Source organism: Delphinus delphis, chromosome 11 (genome assembly GCF_949987515.2).
Source record: "Delphinus delphis chromosome 11, mDelDel1.2, whole genome shotgun sequence".
Taxonomy (NCBI): Eukaryota; Metazoa; Chordata; class Mammalia; order Artiodactyla; family Delphinidae; genus Delphinus; species Delphinus delphis.
In genome coordinates this window covers 97505250-97525710 of record NC_082693.1, presented here as the reverse complement: position 1 = coordinate 97525710, position 20461 = coordinate 97505250, and the positions used below count along the sequence as shown (strand labels likewise).

Here is a 20461-nt window from a genome sequence, read left to right as displayed (position 1 = left end):
GGCACCCGCCCTTCAATTTCCATAGCAGTTCCACCGGGAGGGAGCTGCTCTCATCAACCCAGTTTACAGGTGAGCCAGGGGCGCCCCTGGAAAAAGCGATGGGTCCAAGGTCACGCGGCCTGGCCAGGGATTCAAACCAGCTGGCTTCGGCGTCTGGACGTTTGCTCAGTGACCTCCTACACTAATGAGGATGTGCATGTCTGCCTGGGACCCAGCGCGGAGCAGGCCCCGAGAAAGCAGCAGCCACTACTTCCTTCCTTTCAGCGATGTCACGAGAAGAGGCAACACTGACGCAGGGGGGCCACCACCACCCAGGTGCCTCCTGTTCGGAAAAGGACCCCACCTGCCCCGTCCAGCTCTGCACCATCAACTTGAAGACAGGAGAAGCAATCTGCCCGCTGGGCTGAGTCCTGGGGTACCCAGACTGCTCACCCGTTGTCGTTGCCCCCAAAAGACACGCTGGAGTCCTAACCCCGGGTGCCTGTGAACTCATTTGGGTGTAGGTCTTTGCAGCTATGCTCAAGCTGAGATAAGATCATACCGGAGTCGGGTGGGCCCTGCAGCCAGTGACTGTTGTCCTTATGAGAAGGCCACCTGAAGACACAGAGATCCAGGCACAGAGGGAAGACAGCGACGTGGTGGCAGCTACCAGCAGAGGCTGGAAGAGACGAGGAGCGACCCTTGACCTGCTGACACCTTGATGTCAGACTTCCAGCCTCCAGAACTGTGAGAAAATCAACTTCTGTTTTAAGTCACCCAGTTTGTGGCGACTGGTGAAAGCAGTCCTGAGACACCAGTATACTGCCTTTCCCCACACAGGGCCTGCACTCCCCCAGACTCCGGCTTTGACCTCCACGTCCAGAAAACTCCCACATCCAAACGTGGAAAGGCCAGGCCCCAAAGCTCAGCACACCGGAGGCACCCTCATCCCCCTACTCCCGATTTCTTTAACAGGAGCACACAAACTCCGGGAGACGGGCGGTGACAGGTTACTTCTGGCGAAGGCATCGTGGTGTGGCCCCCGAACGAGAGCAGAGCCGGGTCCACATCTGCCTTTCCTGACCTGGATAAATGCAGCTGCCCCGCAAGGCGGCCCTGCGGGGTGGACTGAGGGCACACAGGGCAGAGCTGGGCGGACTGGGCTTGATGTCCAGCTTTATATCCTCCCTAGGCACTTTCCTGGCCAGCAGCCTTTTCTTAGAAGAATCCTTGGAAAGAAAAGTACCGCTCAGGACATCAGAACTCACACTGATGATGAAAAGCCCCAGGAGAAGGAGCCTGAGCTCGTGGACCAGGTTGGTGGCCGTGGGAACTTTGGAAGTGCCGCTTCACGTATTCTTCCAAACGGCCCCGTGAGGCAGGAATGACTAGCTCCGGTGGGGGGTGGGTGGCTGTGTTCTTGACCTTGTAAACAAAGCCCAAAGAGCCCAGAGGGGAGGTGATGCGGGGTCAGCTGGGCTCTGCTCAGGCTTTGCTCCCAGGGGAGGGGCGTCCCCCCAGGACGGCGCTCCAGTCGCCATCCTCCCGCTTCTCCAAGGACGAAGTTCACAGTCCACGAAGGGATGCATTTAATGCAGGAGAAACGGTTGCGGAGATTTGCTGTAAGGTTTGGGGGCGGGGGGAGCGTCTCCTCCTAGGGGTGAGAGGTACCCCTTACTGAGGGCTCACCCCATGGTCCCCACGGTAACCCTGCCAGCTGGGTTGCCTCTTCCTCCACTGCAGACGGACGTTGAGGCCACAGATCCTGTGTCACCTACCAGGTCACAGGCTGAGAGAGGCAGGGCCAGCATAGATGCAGGGGTCCCTGTTCCAGTCCCCGGCTTCTTCCATGGTGGGCCGTGGACTGAACCCAGGCCTGCTCCTGGAGGAGACTGGGGCCTTCCCCGCCCGAAGCCTGGGCAGGTAGCACCCCCTTGCTGTCCCCCAGCCCCTGCAGGGCCAGCTAGCGTAGGCCCCGTCCCTGTCCCTGGAGCCTGCCCGCCTCTGGGCCTCGAAGGCTCCAGACTTCACCACCTCCCCTGCCCCAGACACGGCCTCCTGGCCTCACAGCCTACGGGGCTCCACCCTGCTGCTGGCACACTCACTCTGCCACCCAGGTGTGACCTGTCCGTCTGCCCAGCGGCTTCAGCCGGGGCCCCTCACCTGCAGGATAAACTCCATGGTTCCGGCAAGGTGTCCAAGACCTCCGCAGCCTGGGTGCGGTACTCATCCTCCCATCTCTGCTGCGTCTCCCACGAAGCCCCCCCAGGCCCCGTCCTGCCACCCCCAGCCCCCGAGGAGACAAGGCAACCACTGTCCTACAGCCCTTCTGCCTGCTTCCCACCTCCGGGCCTTTACCCAGCCTCTGCCCTCTGCCTGGGTGCCCTTCCTCCCTTCCCTCCAACTAGTTTCTTTTTCAGGGATTGTATTAGTAGTAAAAGGCAGTAAAGAATTGTGATTCGGGGCATGGGCTCTGGAGCCAGATGGCCTGGGCTGGAACGTGCCTTCACTAGTGGACAGCTGACCACCTGGGGCTGAGTACTTCTGTTGAATTGTGCCTCAGTTTCCTCATCTGTAAGATGAGAGTCAGAATAACACCTTCCTCCCTGGGAGATCTCAAGGCTGTAAATGTATTCAGAGACGTCCAGCGCTTAGGATGGGCCTGGCACACAGTAGGTCCTCAGCAGCCTTAGCCATTACCACCAGCTGGCCTCCCGCTCTCCACTCCCAGTCCTCTGGCTTCCCCTGGGCACTGGGTCCCCACCCCAGTGATGCAGACCTTTCTCCCCTCGACCCAGCTCAGCCAACAACCCCCAGACCGTCCTCCCTCTGTCTTGCGTTAGGATCTCGGGACGGGCCTACCTTCTCCATCAGATGCTCTCGGAGGCCGAGGCTTCTGCAAGCTGAGGTGAGAGGCAAACGCCCAGCGGACACGGACAAAAACTTTCTTCTTGACCTAACTGTAACCAGTCTCCTTGGAGCCTCTGCTGGACGAGGCCTGACCTTGGGCTTCCCTCTCTGTCCTTGTAGGATCCACTGTGAGAATCCTAAGTCAGTTTAGTGAAAATCCTCCACCCGCCACTGTCAGACCCCCCTCGTTGCCCCCCCACCCCCCCGCCGTCTCACCACCCTGGCTCGCCTTGAGCAAGGATTTGGCTAAGTGGGTCAGCAAGAATCCTCCTTCCCCAGATGTTTCCTCTTCCTACTTTCCCATCCACTGACCCCCGCCCCGCTCCTTGGCTATAAATCCCCACTTCTCCTTGTTGGAGTGACAGTCAAGTCCAATCCCCCGCCCCGACTGCAAGACTCCACCTGTGATTCAGAAATGCAAAGAGCTCTGAAAACTCAGATTTTTCAGGGCTCATTCGGCCACAAAACCTGACCTGACCAGAAGTGAGGTTACTTAGAGTCTCTGTCTACCCTACTTAGTGGAGATCCTGTGCAATACTTTCCCCAGGATGCCTCCCTGATCCCTTCTACAGGGCAGCAACAGACTGTATTATCATTCAAAAACAGTAGGAATTCCAAAGTCACATCTGGCCCTGGGGGTGTCAGTCGGATAAAGGATGGAAGATTTGCACAGACCCCAAGATGTGTCACAGATGTGTCACAGAGCTGGCAGGTATGCAGCTGAGCTGGATTCCACCGGACTCCAAAGGTGGCCTGCAACTTACTAGGAGAATTAGACAGGTATCTACAGGCTCTGAAAGTGCTTGGTAAGAAGTAGTAATACCTGGAGAGTATGATCATTGTTTTGCATTAACCACTGAAAGGTCAATTTAGAGAACGACACAACCTGAAAGCTCTTTCCTACATAGCGCCTAGAAATGCTGGATAAAAAAATTACACATATCTCAATGCCTAACTGAGCTAGTAAGGAAATGAGGATGATCACCGGGGCCAGAATAATATTAGGATTATCATTAAGATAATCTTATCAGTATACTTATGTCATATTTAATATTAATTTTACTGAAGGCCAGTATAATGCTTGCAATATGCAATAATTCAATAAGGAGCGATGTTCTCAATTGTCTTAATGTATCAAGCCCTTGTGAAAATTAATAAACAGAAACTTCATTTAAAATGGATTTGGGAGGCCAGAAGGGGGAGCTCTCACACCCCATCACTCCTGGTCAACCACAGACCCAACAGGAAGAGACATACCTTTGCATCTCCAACAGGAAAAAGGTTACTACTTTACTTGCCAGCAGGAGGAAGGAAGAATTTCTCCTCGCCTGGCAACAGCCCAGCCAATGAGAGACTGGTACAACTCAGCCAATGAAAAGCCATTACACTTCAAACTCCCAGTTTGCTCCAATGGACTCTTTGTTTATAACAGCCCCTCCCAGCTCCCCTTCTCTCTTATAAAAGAATGGTACCCTGGACTCGCCTGTGGTTCACCATAGGTTGTGCATCCTGAATTGCAATTCTTTGCCGTTCCCGAATAAACCCATTTTTGCTGGTAAAAGAACAGGTGTTTTACTGTTTTCCGTCAACGCCCTCTAGCGCTTGCAGCAACCCCAACTACTGCTATTCCCATTTCACAGATGAAGAAACTGAGCACATCTCATGCTGGTGGAGCTGGGATTCAAGCCCAGGCAGTCCAGCTCCAGAGTCTGTATTCTTAACTATTACACTCTACTAGCTGTACTCTAATTAGCATAATATTTAAGTCACAGGAAAATACTGTGAACTAAAAACCCAGACGTTAAATGAAGGTGCCTTGTAGGGTAGGGAGAGGGATATCGAGACAGAGAGGTTAAACCCAGCAGTCGGGAGATAAGACACCAGCAAGCAGGACGATGGGAGATGCAACTGAGCTCTTCACAGAAAGCCAGGGGTCTCGAGGGGCTGCACCCCTAATAAATGGGTAGCCGGGAGAAAGATCTCCCCATTGACAGAGATGACACGAAAACTTGTCTCTGACCACCTGAACTCGAGGTAGGAAAAAGCATGGGCTCCTGAAAATCGGTAGCCAAGAGCCTACCTTCACAGGCTGCTGGGTTCGGGTGGAGAGAGCCTAAACTGATTAACATAGACGTGGCCCCGGGCTGTGACAGCCCTAGGCTGCCAAGCAGAGCGACCACAGAGATGCTCTGGAGGGGTAAGCGCACAAGCCAGGCCTCCTGGGGTTTCCACAGATAAAGCCTGGCTGGAAATAAACTCATGATCTCAAATTATGCGACACACGGAGAAACAGCCGCTATGCGGGAAAGGAGAGCAAACGCTACAAATGTCAGGATGACATTCCTAAAACTTCAGCCACGAAACTATTGGAAAGAGACTGTAAAGTGAACTTGCTTAACATAATCAAAGAGAAAAGAAAGCATGAATATAACAAGATGCTATAAAAGCCAGGTACCAGCTTACTGGGCACCCACCCAGGTGTAAAAGGGGATGGGGGGCTTCCCTGGTGGCGCAGTGGTTGAGAGTCCGCCTGCCGATGCAGGGGACACGGGTTCGTGCCCCGGTCTGGGAAGATCCCACATGCCGCGGAGCGGCTAGGCCCGTGAGCCATGGCCGCTGAGCCTGCGCGTCCGGAGCCTGTGCTCCGCAACGGGAGAGGCCGCAACAGCGAGAGGCCCGTGTACCGCAAAAAGAAAAAAAAAAGAAAAAAAAAAGGGGATGGGACCCAGGACAAGGGAGCATCGTACGCAGTCTCAGCGTTGATTTCCCTGTCCTTCCCTGGTGTTCTGCAGTCAGTGCAAAAGTCCTCACTGACTCAAGTGCCTGGCGTGTCCAGGAGGCTGTTAGGCACCAGGTCTACTCCTGTTTGGGCCACAGTGAAAACATCTGGCTCTGTACAGAGTAGACAGCCTCAAGATCAATTGGAGATTTCTGCTGCTCCATGTCTAACAGAAGCCCACCTGGGAGAAAAAATTCTCATGAGCTTGGTTCAGAAGATATGCACTTACCCCTGTCACCCCAGATCAGAGCCTGTCAAGCCAGGGTCCTGGAGGCCCGGGAGTTTTTCAGGATCTGTGAAACCCTGAAATTGTCTGCATAACTCCTGAATGTGAGTGTGCGTTTTGTTGGGGAGAGGAGTGTGGCTTTCATGCGCTTCTCTAAAAGGGCTGGGACCCCACCTTATGGCAAAGCCAAGGAATGAGCATGGCCCATCTGTAGGGAACGTCTGTGGTACCCAAAGATTTTGAGTAGAGGAGGGAAAACATTATTTTTAGAGTTAATACAGATGCCTTAATTATAGACTGAGGTGAAATCCTCACGGATTTTGAAGATAACACATGAAGCTTCAGTCATCTCAAGGTTATGGGCCTCACTGGGTCCCCCTTGCAGACCACCTGAGGATGCCCCTCTCCATCTTCCCTGCAGTTAGGAAAGCCTGAGGGTCCTGCTCCAGATACTAGGTCCTTGGATCAAGCCAGGGTGTTGTTCACCACATCACACAGGGAGCCCTTTAGGAGGGCACCTAGGAGGATCATCCCTTGGATTTCATTCCCAGGAAAGGCTGTGTTTTCATCTTAAGGGCATTATGAATCTAGTGAGTGATCCACTTTCCCTCTTTGCTTTTGTTGCCAGGAAGCTCAGAGTAAAAAAAATCAGTCCATATCTCACACATGTACTAGATCTCCTAGCATGTTTTGTGTTTGTATTTTAAAATCCAGGAACATCTTGATAATGATTATAGCAATAACACAACCATAGTTATTACGTTATAAGCATTTTCTAATAGCCAAGCACAGGCCTGAAGGGTGTACCATACGATCATACAGTCCCAATACCCTCTCACACGGGTATCGCCATTCCCGCTTCTGCAGACAGGGCTAATGAAGCTGCAGGAGGCGCGGTGATGTTCCCGCGGCACCTGGAGGGTGAGATCAGAGCAGTGGAGCCTCAGACAGGGCATTTCCCCTGGCAGCCTGCATAGCAGGGTAGCAGCAGCAATCAGGCTCCGCTGTCTCGGGAGGGGCTGGGGGCAGGGGTGGACTGGGGGTGGGGGGAGTAGGAGACTGGGAGGATTCCACTCCTAGAGATGTCTGGAGGGAAGGGACCCAGGACCCTGGAGTCCCGGACCCTCCAGCCCTCCTCACACACCTGAGTCTGCAGTTCCTACACTTTCTTGGCCGTGAATGTGGTTTAAGTTTGGTAACTGACACAAGCAGCTAAGAAAGAGCATTTAACAAAACCCACCTGGCCCTCCGTTCCTACAAGAAAGGCGGGTCAATGCAATAAACGCAGGGGGGAAGGAAGAGACGCTGCTTCCCAGGCCCTCTGCACCCCACTCGCTCCCACAGGAGGCCAGGTCCAAAGGCCCCCGGAGTTAATGTAGCTCAGCTGTCCATTTTACAGACAGAAAGACGGAGGCCGGGAGCAGGGGTGGGACATTCAGGGTCACACACAGAGCAGGACTGTCCTAATGTGTGGTGAAAAGAGCAAATACTGAGGTCCTACTGGGTGCTGGGCCCCCCACTCCCTCCCTCCTGGGGCAGCCAGGTCAGAATTTCCACCCACATTTTTCTCAGGAGGAAACTGAGGTTCTGAGGGAACTGACCTACCCTGTTGCACGGCAGTGCTGAGATCGAGCCCAGGTCCAACCTGGAGGGCCCGCGCTACACGCTGTCACTCCGGGGGACCCCCTCTGCCCCCATCAAGTCATTAGTGATTGTGAGCACCTGCTGCAGGCCGGAACCTGTCCCCAGGGGAGGCCACGTTTCCCCTTCCCTGGAGTCGCAGGAGGCCAGGAACAGAGGAGGCAATGGGTGGAGGGTTATGGGAACCCCTAGGACACCAACTGCCCTGGGGAGCTCTGAAGTGCTTCCAGAGGCAGTGACATTTCAAACGAGCCTGGAAGGATGGCCTCGCCCAGCAGGGCCGGGGCGGGCTGCAGACCTGGTGGCAGGAATTGGACGGACCGCAGCATCGATGAGGACATGGGCTGAGCCATCAATAGAGGACAGGCCCTGCACTCAGCGGTCCCCGGGAGAGACTCTGGGCTCTGGAGGGGACGGTCAGGGCAAAGGCAGGAGGTGGCCCTCTGGCCTCTCCTTCTCTCCTCAGCACTCCTCACCCCCCCTGCAGCTTCAGGCCCCAGACCTGCCCGGGGCATCTGGGTGGGGGGCGTCTGGGGATGGGCCATGGCTGGTGCTCAGATGGGCCAGGTCTCTCTCCAGGCCGAAGGGGAGGGCATCACAGAGGGAGGGCAGAGCACACACAGAGCAGAGGCAGAAGATGCAACCCGGGGAGGCGGGAGCCAGAGCTCCAGGGGCTGTGAAGGGTGTGAGGCCACCAGGCAGGGGCCCCAAAGGCTGGGAGGACAGTGGGTGCCACGATGCCGCCTCGGGGTGCATGAGGGGGTTTGGGGGGAAAGGTTTCAGGAAGACCCTGTGATGAGTCCGAGTTGCCGCCCAGAGATTTTACAGTGTGACCACCCGGTTCACGCCCAGAGATTGGACAGTAGATAAGGAAGGGCCTGAGCTTAGGATTCCGCCCCGGGTTCCCACTTTGCTTTTCCAGGGGCTCTGCTTTCCCCGGGGCACTTAGAGTTGAGGCTGAGAAGAGCCAGTGCCTCCGCCCCAGATGCCTTCTAAGTCACGGAGGCTGCCGCCCTGCTCTCCACGTGTCCTTCTTGCTGGTGACCTGGGATGGGGGCTGCCCTTCCCCCTTCCCCCCCTCATTATGCTCCCCCAGCCCCATTTCTGGGATCTGTAAGTAGTGACTCTTGTGACTTTGCTTTCTTTGTGTGAGTGTATCGAAACTGTGCCTCCAGGGGTCCTGGGGCGCGGCTGGATGGGCTCAGGGAAGGGACTCCCCGCGGGCCCATAAGTCGCCCAAGTGACAGAGCCTGGGCAGATCAATGGCCTGACAGGGCCAGGGCCAGGAGCTGGCACGGGGACACAGCGTCCTGGCACCTGTTCTCCCTGGAGCCCCCCTCTGGGGTGCTGGGCGTGGGAGGGCGGCCCTGCCCAGCCCCCGGCCTGACCCCCAAGCGGCTCAGGTCTCAGCAGTTTCTGTTTTTGAGTCATGGAGGCCTGGGCTCTTTCTCTGTGGTTGCTGGTGTGGGTGGCAGATGCCGGGGGGGGGACCGAGGTGAGAAGTCTGCCTGGGAGCTGAGGCCGCCAGCTCCACTGTAAAGCTGCATGGTACCTGCTGCACTGGCCGGGCCCACGGGACTTCCCCAGACTCGGGGGCAGGTGACAGGAGTGGGGTCTCCTGGGCTTTGCCGCAGGGATGAGACAGAGGGTAAGCAGTCAGTCACAAGCTCCCAGCCCCTTACAGGGAGGCCGTCAGCTCATGGGTTGTCTGAAGGGAGACGAAAGGGAGCCAATAGCCTTCCTGAAGCCTCCCAAACAAATGAAAGCAGAAGTCAGCTTCTTGGTGGAAGGTGCAGTCCTTGGAGGCCAGGCCCAGTTCACGTCCACATGCTTGCCCTTGTCCCACTGTCTGGGATAACCTTTCCCTAAGCCTGGGCTGCTTGGCCAACTCCTATTCATCCTGCAAAACCCTGCTCAGGGTGATGTCACCCACCTAAGCCTTCTCCACAAGCCCCACCCGACCACACATACCCGTGCATTTGGAGGACAGTACTGCCCAGGCCACCTGCTGCAGTGGCACTTTCCCCCAGGAAGCTCAGAGAGTGAGATCCCTCACTATTAAGGACATGCTCCTGTCTCTTTCCTTAGCTGGTTCCTATGGTCCTAACCTGGCTAGCAGCTTAGTACTCCCCTCCGCACCAGGCCTGTCTGCACAACATTCCTGGGTGGCGTGGGCCTCGGCAGCCCCCTTCCCTGAGGACACGGGGACTCAGAGGGCCACACAATTTGCCAAAGGCCATGTGCACTTTCTCTCCAGGAAGTATTTCATGCGAATCTAATATGTACCAGGCCCTGAGCGAAGCGCTGGATTTGAACCTGACCTTGGCCAAATCTTCTACCCTGTGGCAGCCTCAGTGTCTGTCTGGCCCCATAACTGCTCTGGGAGCAAGCTAGAATGTGGGGGAAGGGAGGGGGCTGTCCTCATTTTTCCAGCGGGGGACAGAGGCCCACACTGGGCACACGTCCAGGTCCCTGGGGGGCCACTGCACACCGCCTTCTCTGCCCACCTTGCCCACCCAGCTGAAAGCCACAGAGAGCAGGGGCCCCTCACCCTCTGCTGGTGAAGCAAAGGGAAGAGAATGGTGGGCCCTGGCTGGGGCCTGGGCGGGCCTCTCCCTCCCCGCTCCTCCCCTCTCGCCCACCTACTGCCTACAGCACCCATCAGAGCCCTTTGTATTAGCATACGTGCAGGGAGGAAACCCATCTGAGCTCAGCGACATCCCCCCTACACCTTGCCCAGCACCAAGGCCTGCAGCCCACAGACCAAGGTGAGGGCCGGTGACCTTGACCATCAGCACGGAGGCCTTTTCCCTTCGCTGGCTGGTTCTTCTCTGCAGCTTCAGGTAAAGCAGAGGACACCTTACCTGCACGGGGGCTGCCCCCTCTGTGGGCAGCTGTGTTCCCCACCTGCCTGAGTCCTCAGCTGGCCCGGCCCAGAGCATTCTGAACCGGCTCCCTCGCCACCGGCCTGCTTTGTTTCTGCCACCCCCGGGGCCCGCGGCCCACACTCCCCCGGGTCCGGTCCTGGGACTGTCCACGTTGACCTCCTTTTGGCTGCTTGAAGTTCCTTCCGGTTGGTCTTGAGAAATCAAACTCATTTCCCATTTCTGTGGGTTCTCCTCAGAGCCCTGTCCCCAAGGCGCCTCCTGCGCTTGTGTCTCGTCCCCCTAACCTGCCACCCCGGGCGATGCTCTAACCATAGATGACAGAAATCATGAACTCAGCAAATATTCAAGGGGTGGACCTGACAGTTATAGGAAGGGTGCTCATTTGGTCTAAGATGTCAGGTTCTAATCCCCACTCTACGGATGACAAAACAGAGGCCCCAAGGCTCAGCGACAAGCAAGGGCTGCAGGAGAGGCCAGATGGTCCCGGTTGGGCTCTGGGGACAAACACACCTGGATCTGAAGTGCAGCTTGGTCACTCACTGTACTTGGCCTCGGTTTCGCCATTCTGTAAAGTGGGGACACAGCAGTGCCAGTCCCATAGGGTCCCTATAGGGGTAAGGGTCGCCTGGGCTCCTTAGTGCACAGTGCCTCCCCCCACCCCCCAAAGGCTGGTGGGTGGACCCTCAGGGGATGCAGCCATTGTGATTCTAACAGAAGCACCCCCTCCCCCCATCCCTCAGGATCTGGTCCAGACCCTCTCCTTGCAGGGTCTCTCACCATCCTCACCTCACCGTCATCCAGGTCTCCAGCCAAAGACCACTCCCCAGTCCCAGCACACCGGCCTCCCTAGCAACCCACCCCCTGCGCACCCCCCGCCCTCCCCCACTCCCCAGCAAGGTCCCAACTTCACAAGCCTGCAGGCTGGGCCAGGGGCCTCCTCCGGGCTTCCCACCAGGACAGCTCCATCACACCATGGGTCCATCAGACCATGTAGGGTCAGTCTGTTGGAGAGGGGCTACCTCTCTATCAGACGGAGCGTTCCAGCAGCACGGGCTCTGTTGCCTCGTAGGGTTCAACGCAAGGCTCTCAACACCCATGCAAAGTCACTGAATGAACTTGAGAAAATTGGAAAAACACAAAAAAGTTGGAAGAGGAAACAAACCACCAGAGAAAGTTCTTGCTACCATCTTGGTGCATTTCCCTCCAGCCTTTTTTCTGTGCCGGTTGTGAGTGTTTGTCGGACACCCCCGTGAGCACCCCATGAACGCAAGCCTGCCGCCTGTCCGCTTCTCTTCCACAAATAAATGCTGGGTTTGCAGAATGGGAGTGAGGCCTGACAGAGGGGCTGAGTCGCTTGGGGTCATGCAGTTCCAAAAGGAGGGGCCCAGCCCTCCCGAACCCCAGGACTCAGCACCCCGTGCCCCACAAGAGTCTCAGCCCCAGAAGCCCTTATTTCCCGCTGTCTAGCTGAACGTCTATCGTCTGTGAAGACCAAGAAAACAGGGGTCCCTCACAGAAACACAGGGAGTTCACACGTGGAGCATACCTCACAGGTTTGCGGCTGCCCCTTACCACACGTTCCTAAAACCCCAGCCCCGCCCTCATGTCCGACATTCTCTCTCGTTCCTCACACATCCTTGGGGCCCCACTCTGTGCCAACCCCGAGCTGAGCCCTGGGACCCAGAGATGAAGAGAGCAGAATTCCGCCCTTGGAGCCCCAGGCTGGAGGGGAGGAGACCGGGGAGCTGATCCAGTGCTGGATCAAAGATATGAGCAAAGATTCCAGGGTAAAGGGCACGGGAGGGGCGCCTACCCACCCTGCCTGGGGTGGACGCAGGGCAGCCAGGAGGGCTTCCTGGAAGAGGAGGGTATCTTCCAGCGGGGGCTTGAAGAACCAACAAAAGCCCCCAGTGAAGAAGGGAAGAAAAGAATTCCAGATAGAGGAATGGCAGGAGGAGGGTCCAGAGGAGGGAAAGGCGGACAGCAAGCAGGAATATGAGATGACCTGCAGGCAGTGAGCGGGGAGATGACCCGGGTCACCCACAGGGCTCCCTCTCACAGCTGTGGGCAGCGAGTGCGGCTCCAGAGGCCAGTTCCCTTCAGAACCAAGCTTGGCAAAAACTTCCACCTTCAACCATCAGACCTGCAAGGCCCCTGGGGCAGTGGTTCCGGGTTATTTCCTGGGAGAGTCAACCTCAAGGCCTGCCGGGGTCTCTCTGGAAACCAGACCTGTCCCAAAGGCCAATCGATGTCCGTCAGGCCAACGTGAAGGTGTGACGGAGAACAAGGACACAGGTGTGATCCTCACTTGAGAAAGCGGATTCTACCCCCCCCATTCACAGACCAGAGACCAACCCCCTAGAGGTCACAGAGCACGGACGCAAGCAGTAAGTGGGCCCGGGCGCAGAGGCCAGCCCTCTCCGGCTCCGAGGGCGCCCCCAACCACGGCCTAAGTGTCCCCCATTGGTCCCCAGGGTCTGGAACGCTGGCCCTGGCCAGCGCACCCAGAATGTATTTTATGAATGAGTGAACGAAAGAATCCGAAAGCCCTGTCCTTCCACCCACACCTCCGGCAGCAGGAAGGCGCCGTCTGCTACTGTGTTTTGTTGTTGCTGTCACTCTGAAAATCAAACGCACAAACCTGAATTCACAACTGTGTCACTTTGGGGCGGGCAGGACCCCCAGCCCCTGACCCCGGACTAGAACAGAGTCCAGCACCTCGGCGGAGGGGTCAGACAGCTGAGGACCAAATCTCCGCTCGGCCACTAACAGCGTGAGACTGGACCCGTCGTGCCCCTGCTCTGAGCCTCGGTGTCTCCGTCACTAAACGGAGGTGCTGAGGACCTACCCTGCTGGGTGGGTGCAGTGAGGACTAAGGATCTGGGACCCCGCGGGGGTGGGTGCGGGGGAGATCCCGTCCCTCTGGCCTCCTCTGCCTATGACCTTGGCCGCCGAATGAGCTCTGAAACCCTCAGCACTGACCAAGCTGGATGTCCTGGCCCTGTGTGCAGCCGAATGGCTTACATATTATGAGGCATCCACGTGGCCAAAGGGCAGAGGGGCTGAGGAGGGCTCGGGCTCGCGCGTGACTCAGCGGAACTCGTCAAGGCTGCAGGTCTGGGGTGGGAGGTGCCCCCAGCTGTACGCTGTGCAGGGAAGCCCGGCTGCCGGCATCTCTGATAAATATTTTATCACTGCTCACAGAGCAGGCAGGCCCCAGGAAGGTGCCTGCAGCCTCTGATCCCACAGAGCACCCCTTCCTGCCTGGACAGAAGGAAGTGGCTGGGTGGGGTGCCGGTGGGGTCAGGAGCCCAGACAGCTAGCTCATTCCTGCCCTGCTGTCACTTCAGGTCAGCTCAGCCCAGCAGACGCCCCTGAGCCTCAGCCACCATCTGCCTTGCACTGTGCGGGTGCTGGGCTCCACTCTGCCCTGGACAGCTCCCAGGCTCCTCTGCACTGCCCCCAGAACACCAGCACTCTGCACCTTGGCCTGGTCAGACACCCCTTCCTGTTGGCCCAGAGCACTGCCACCTCCTCCAGGAAGTATTCCTGGCTTTTTTCTTCCCACTGTGTGACCTTGGGCAGGCCCATCACACTCTCTGAGCCTGTTTCTAAAATGGGGCTGGTGGTCCCCACTCATGGTGGACCAGATGAGACTGTATAAACAAAGGGTCTCCCAGCTCCTTGCCCACATGGACTCATTCTTTTTGGAGGGACCTGAACATTTGGAATCAAATCAATAAATATCATAGGGCACGTCTAGGGGTGGGACACAGGAATGTATAGAGCCTGGCTCCTGCTTGCAGGGCTCCACAATTTAACTGTGGAGATAGGACCTAAGTAATAATAATAATAGTAATAATAATAATAACAGCAACAGTAATAACAGCTACCACATTTCAAGCCCCCACTACGGCCAGATAATTGACATCACATCCCCTTGTCTACTCCTCCCAGCAGCCCTGTGATATGAGGTTCCCACCCTCATTTCACAGCACGGCAGGAACCTGAGACTCAGAGAGGGGCAGGACCCTGCCTGAGGTCACACAGCTCGGGGGGGCTGACCAGCTGTCCTGCTGGACCTCTGGGGCGTGCCCTCGGGGTCAACACCTGCTTTTCACATCCTTGTCCACGTGGGGGCTCCACTGAGAGGGGGATGGTCCAAGTCGAATGATGAAGATGCACAGGATACGGTGCAGCCAGTGAAAAATCGTCACTGCTCTTTAGGAGCTAGTGGACTATTGAGGGAACAGGGGAAATGCTAGCAGTATTACAGCAAGTGAAAAGGAAGAGGATACGGAACTGCGTGTGGTGTGATGACATCCTGTGAAAAGAGTTCTACATCAAGATGTACTGACTCAAAAAAGACTGGAAATGATACACAAGATGATAATGTTCAGAGGCTGAGGTTACGGGTAAAATCGGAGCCTATTTTCCAGACTTTGTACAACGTGGCTATGTTGGTTTTATAATTTGAAATTTTCCTTAGAAATAGGATTGGGGGGCTTCCCTGGTGGCGCAGTGGTTAAGAATCCGCCTGCCAACGCGGGGGACACGGTTCGATCCCTGGTCCGGGAAGATCCCACATGCCGCGGAGCAACTAAGGCCATGCGGCCCAGCTAGAGCCTGCTGTGCACTCTAGAGCCCGTGAGACACAACTACTGAAGCCTGTGCACCTAGAGCCCGTGCTCCGCAACAAGAGAAGCCACCGCAAGGAGAAGCCCGCACACCGCAACGAAGAGTCGCCCCCGCTCGCTGCAACTAGAGAAAGCCTGCGTGCAGCAAGGAAGATACAACGCAGCCAAAAATAAAAATAAATAAAATAAATAACTTTAAAAAAAGAAGTAGGATTGGTCCACCACAAGGATTTATTGAGCACCTAGTGTCTGCCCTCCCTTGCTGAGAGTTTTCTCCTCTCTCAGCCTCAGATCTAGTCAGTGGGAGGAATGAGATGGACACCATTGTAAGTAACAAAGAACTTGGGGTCACCCTCCCCATCTCTCCATGACTGGGCCTGTCAGCAGCTCAAACCCAGCACAGCCAAAGCCAGGCTCAGGATGTTCTCCCACGTTAAGTCAACTGTACCAGGGATCACCACCACCACCACCTACTCAAGTCCTAGACTAACAATCACAGGGGCTCACGAGGTAGTGAGCTCCCTGTCATGGGAATAACCAAGCAAGGAGCGTCATGTCTCTCCACCAAGACGTGGCCTCAATGGCTGTCTTTCAGTCCATCTTAATGAGACCCAAAGTCTTACCAGCTGTGTGACACTGGACAAGATACTGACCTCTCTGTGCCTTGCCCTCCTCATCTGTACAATGGGATCATACAATGACCTCATAAGGCCTCAGAGGGTTAACTGAGAGCAAATAGGTAAGATGCCTTCCAGGTGCCTGTCCAGGACTATTATAATTTCACAGCTTTACCTACCCACTTGTGGGAGCTAAGTGGGACAGAAATAAAAATTCCTATTTCACAGACTTGAAAACTGAAGCACAGAGAGTCACCCCCCTCAGACTCAAAGGGATGTAAGTGACTCCAAGCTGATTGTTTTTGCTGGAGAAACTGCTTTGGCAACACAAAGAAGGCCTTTAGCCAGCCCAGCTGATGGCACAGAAAGCAAAACCTTAAGACCCTTCCAGAAAGTGAGCAGGACTTCTGCTGGGGTCAGAGGAGCCCACGGTGGCAGTTCCTGACAGTGAGGCATCTTGGTGACATTCCCTCACCTTAAGGCATGTAGCATTGTGGAAAGTGGGCGCGCACACCTCATGCCAGAGACCCTGGTGTTTGAGCCCCAACCCTGCTCCTTGCCGCCCTGTGTCTCTGGGCAGCCCTTGGCCTCTCCAGGCCTCAGTTTGCCCATCTGTTAACTGGGCATGGCCACGATCACCTTCTGGGCTGCTGGGAGGAGTAAGTGGGACGGTGCCTGGGGAAGACTTCACACAGGGCCTGGCACACAGTAGGTGCTCAGGAAATGGCTGTCCCCTGCTTCCTTCCAGAGGTAAATCCAGGCTTTGGAGTCAGAACCGAGGAGAGCAGTACTCCCCGCTGCAATGAACTACATAGATTTTCCTGAAAATCTTTTCAGAAAGGAGCTGGCCCTGGCCCCTCCCCACTTGCGCCTGGGTGTAGTACGTGGTAATGCGGTAGCAAATGTCACCTCTGTCCTCTCTGCTCTCCCTAGAGGGTACAGATGGGCGCCAGCATCACCTGAGGGCTTCCTTGTGCACCGAGGGGCCCTGTACATGGCTTCACCCAGTCATCACGTGACCCCACAAGTGAGTTTCCAACAACAACATTAACGCTAATACTGATAAGAACTCCAGGGCCGGTGCCAGGTCAGCCTGACCGCAAGCCACTGTCACTGCAAGACCACACGTCACTGCACGACCCCTCTACCACACCGACACAGGGCACCGTCCTTCTGGAAACCTCCCACGAAGCCACGTTGTCCTCACAAGCACCCTATGTGGTAGATGCTACGATAATCACCACGTCATAGATGAAGAAACCGAGGTGCACACAGACGTTTGGTGACTTGCCAACATCACATAGCTGGGGAGAGGTGGGGCTGAAATTCGAACCCAAATAGCCTGGCTCCAGAACCCAGGTCTTAATCACCTAAGTGTGTTTTCCAATCCACTCTGTACACATGAGAGCACTGAAGCTCAGCAGGTGGACCTGACTCTGGGCTCTCCAGCCTTTGCGGCCCCTCCCTGGCCCCTGCTGGCTCCCCTTCCAGGCCACCCAGAGTCCAGGGTCTGAGGTTAGAGCCAAGTCCTCTGTGCAGCGGCACCCGGGCTGCTCCCCCGAGACATCTGGATTCCTGAGTCACTAGAACTCTGCTCACACAGAGTTTCAAAGTCCCTGCGCCTCTAGGCGCTCCCCCACTGAGGTTCGATTCTGAGACATAAAAGAGGGATGTGGTTAGAAGAAAAAAGAAGGTTATACTGTCACCAGGAAGTCACCTCCTTGTCTCACTCTCCCATGTCTTCATCACAGCCCACGGTCCTAATTCATTCCTCCCGACCCTAACTCTGGTCGTCCTCAGCATCCGTACCCCCGAGGGCCACCCTGGGCTATGGGGTGAGTCCCGCAGCAGGACATCCTGACTCCGCTTTTGACCTGGAGGACCACTGACAGCACGTCTGACCCAACAGCTCCCCATCCAGGTTGCTTCTGTGGCCTCCCCCTTTCTGCGTGGGTCCCTCTGCCTCCCTGGGGACGCTTGCCATCCTCCAGGCCTGAAGAAGGCCTGGGGGAACGAGTGAGTGAGCGAATGAATGAATGAATGAATGACTTTCCCGTTCCTCTCTGGGCGTCACGAGAGCTCTGCTCTCCTTACAGATGTCCCAGAAGATGATTTTGTTCATGTCCATGAATGTCCACAATTTGGGGAACCTGGTGAGGGCCCGGGGCTTTCGCCCTCCTTCTCCCATCCCAGCCTCTCCAGAATCTGCCGGGAGTCGCCGGGGAACAAGGGTGTCGTCTCCCAGTGCCTGCCTTGAGCAAGAGAGCTGGCACTGGCGCACAGCCGGGTGCCATGAAATGCCGCCTGAGGCTGCGAGGCAATTCCACGTGCCCGTCCTCAGGCCTTTTAAGCCACCCATTAGAAACAAAACATCCGTCAGCTACCAAATGTTTCTGCACAGACCACTTTCCCTGCTGATGAGAAATTAAGTCCATGTGACTGTCCCCATCACCAGAGAGTTAAAACAGTCGAGACACACGGAGTGCCAGCCACTCTCAAAACGGGTACCCACCCCCACCGCCAGTTTGTGGTGAGCTTGTGATATGTCGGGAAAACGGGTACCCACCCCCACCGCCAGTTTGCGGTGAGCTTGTGATATGTCGGGCGTTGTGCCTCTTTGGATCCTGACTACCCACAAGGAGTTCGTAATTTTAAGGTTCCCAGTTTTCAGATAAGGAAACTGAGGCCCAGAGAAGCAGTGACTTGCCCAGGGCCACACAGCCAGCCAGTGGTGGATGCTGACCCAGGTGCTAACCCAGGTCAGCTTTTCTCTAGCCCTCACCCACCCCTTACCACCATTTAAACAAATGGCTCAGAATCCCAGACCGTTTGGCAGGAAAGACCCTAGGGAGGCCCTAATCTCCTCTGACTGACGGGGACGTGGGCTCAGAGAGGGGAAGTGGCTTGCCCAGGGACACAGCAAGGCCATGCACCCAGGATGGACTCCTCTTGGGTCCGCTCCACTGCCTGCCAGCCAGAGGGAGCTAATGTGACCTTGTCCGATCACCCAATGCCACCAGCCAGCGGCACTCACACTTGAATGTGCACCAGAAGGGGGGGGAGTGGTAAAGTGTAGATTCCTGGTGCCCCATCAGAGGTCAGGATAGGAGTCCAGGAATCGGCATTGTATCAAGCCCTGTCATTAAAGAGGACAGTCTGGTGGTCCCGGGCTCTTCTCCCAGAGCCCCCAGCTTACCCCTCCAGGGAGGGTCTTGGGTTGGGCCTGGTGCAGCAGGTCTGAGAGGCCACAGAGAGCTCGCCCTCCCCCTCCAGATGCAGTCCAGGGACCGGCCTTTGGGATCCCGGGGAACTCAGGCACAGCCACGCTCTAGCCAAGAGCATCGCTGATCACCTGGACACGCTGGGTTCTCACAGCAGCTGCACACAGCTCTCAGGGCTGCCCTGAGCCACGGACGGGAAAATGGAGCTCGCCCTCAGGAAGTGGCCTGGCCGAGCAGGGCTGAGACCACACCCTGCGACCTTCGGGCCAGGGACCCTCCCCCAGCCCAGCAAGTTCTCCCCTACCTTGGCTCCATCAGAGAAAACCTTAGAAAGCGTCAGGCGCTGCTCATGTGAACGGGCTCTCTGCATGATGAGGTTTTGCCAGAGGCCCACACCCCGGACCGGGCAGACCTGCCCCGTGTGCCACCTCTCAAGGGATGGGAGGGGGCCCACCAGGTTGAGGGCACGAACCTCTACAGGCTCTGCCTCTGCCCTCAGCTGTGCCTGCTGCCCCAAACGCACCCGCACAGCTCTGCAGGGCCAGCTCCCTGCAGGAAGGTGGCGGGCGGCCCAGGCCAGAGGCCAGAGGGGTGGGGCCGCACGCCGAGCCAGGACAGGGCTCAGAAAGGAGGTGTCTCCCTTCTGACCATCTTTGTTCGCTCTGTTGGGGGGGGGCAGTGGAAAGACAGGGGGGAGCTGCGATGGGGAGGGGCAGTGTCGGGGGAGGGGAAGATCAGGAAACAAGGCAGCTGGACAAGCGGCCGGACGGACACGCAGAGACCCACCCACGGAGACAGAGAAAAACTCAGAGACAGAGAAGAGAAGGGGGGGCGGGGGGGGCGGGGCGTGGGCGAGAGAGAGACTGCGAGAGAGGATGCGCTCCGGAGGTCCCAGGAGACGGGGGTGGGAGGAGCTGGACCCCCAACCAAGGGGAAGGCCCGACCCCCGCCCAACCCATGTCCCCGCACTCGGCGGGGACACGCGCGCGCGCGCACACACGCCACTCTGCCGGCGCCGCCCGGGCCCCCGCCCTCCGAGGGGCGCGCGTGCCGCCCTCTGCCCACCCGGACCCCTCCTCCGACGGGGGCCTCCGGGACCCGTCCCCGCCACTCACCTTGGTCCACGCACCACCTCCGCCGCCGCTGCCACCGCGCAGAGCCGGAGCCCGGGGCCGGGGGAGGGGGCCTCGGAGGCCCCGCCCCGCCCCGCCCCCCGGGCCCGCGTAGGGCGCCCGACGCGGCCGGAGCCACCGGACTCCTGGGCTGCTGGAGACGCGCGGCAGGTAGCCACCTGGGTCGCGGGTACGCCCACCCACCGGGGCCCGCCCGAGCTGGGAGCCGGGGGCCGGGGGCCCCCTCCCGGGATCCCCCCACCCGGGTGTACTGCGCAGGCTGTGGGCGGTGCCCGCCGGGGAAGGGGGTGTCCCCGGCCACCCTGGCGGCCCAGATCGGCTCTCCGGCCAGTGAGCATTCCTCCGCGGCCCTCTAACGCCCACGGAGCGCCCCTTCCCCAAGCCCCAGCCTGTGGGGGCCGCCGGTAGCCCGGAGGAAAAATCAGACACT

The 20461-nt window shown here is 57.3% G+C and overlaps 1 protein-coding gene across 1 annotated transcript in view; it reads right to left on the bottom strand.

The window, feature by feature from the left end:
• PRR5 (proline rich 5) overlaps window positions 1–20036 on the bottom strand; it is a 51113-nt gene extending 31077 nt beyond the window's left edge. The window contains exon 1 of the mRNA XM_060025807.1: window positions 20014–20036. The gene's annotated coding sequence lies outside the window, so the exon portion shown is untranslated. The remainder of the gene's footprint in view (window positions 1–20013) is intronic.
• Window positions 20037–20461: the final 425 nt, after the last annotated feature.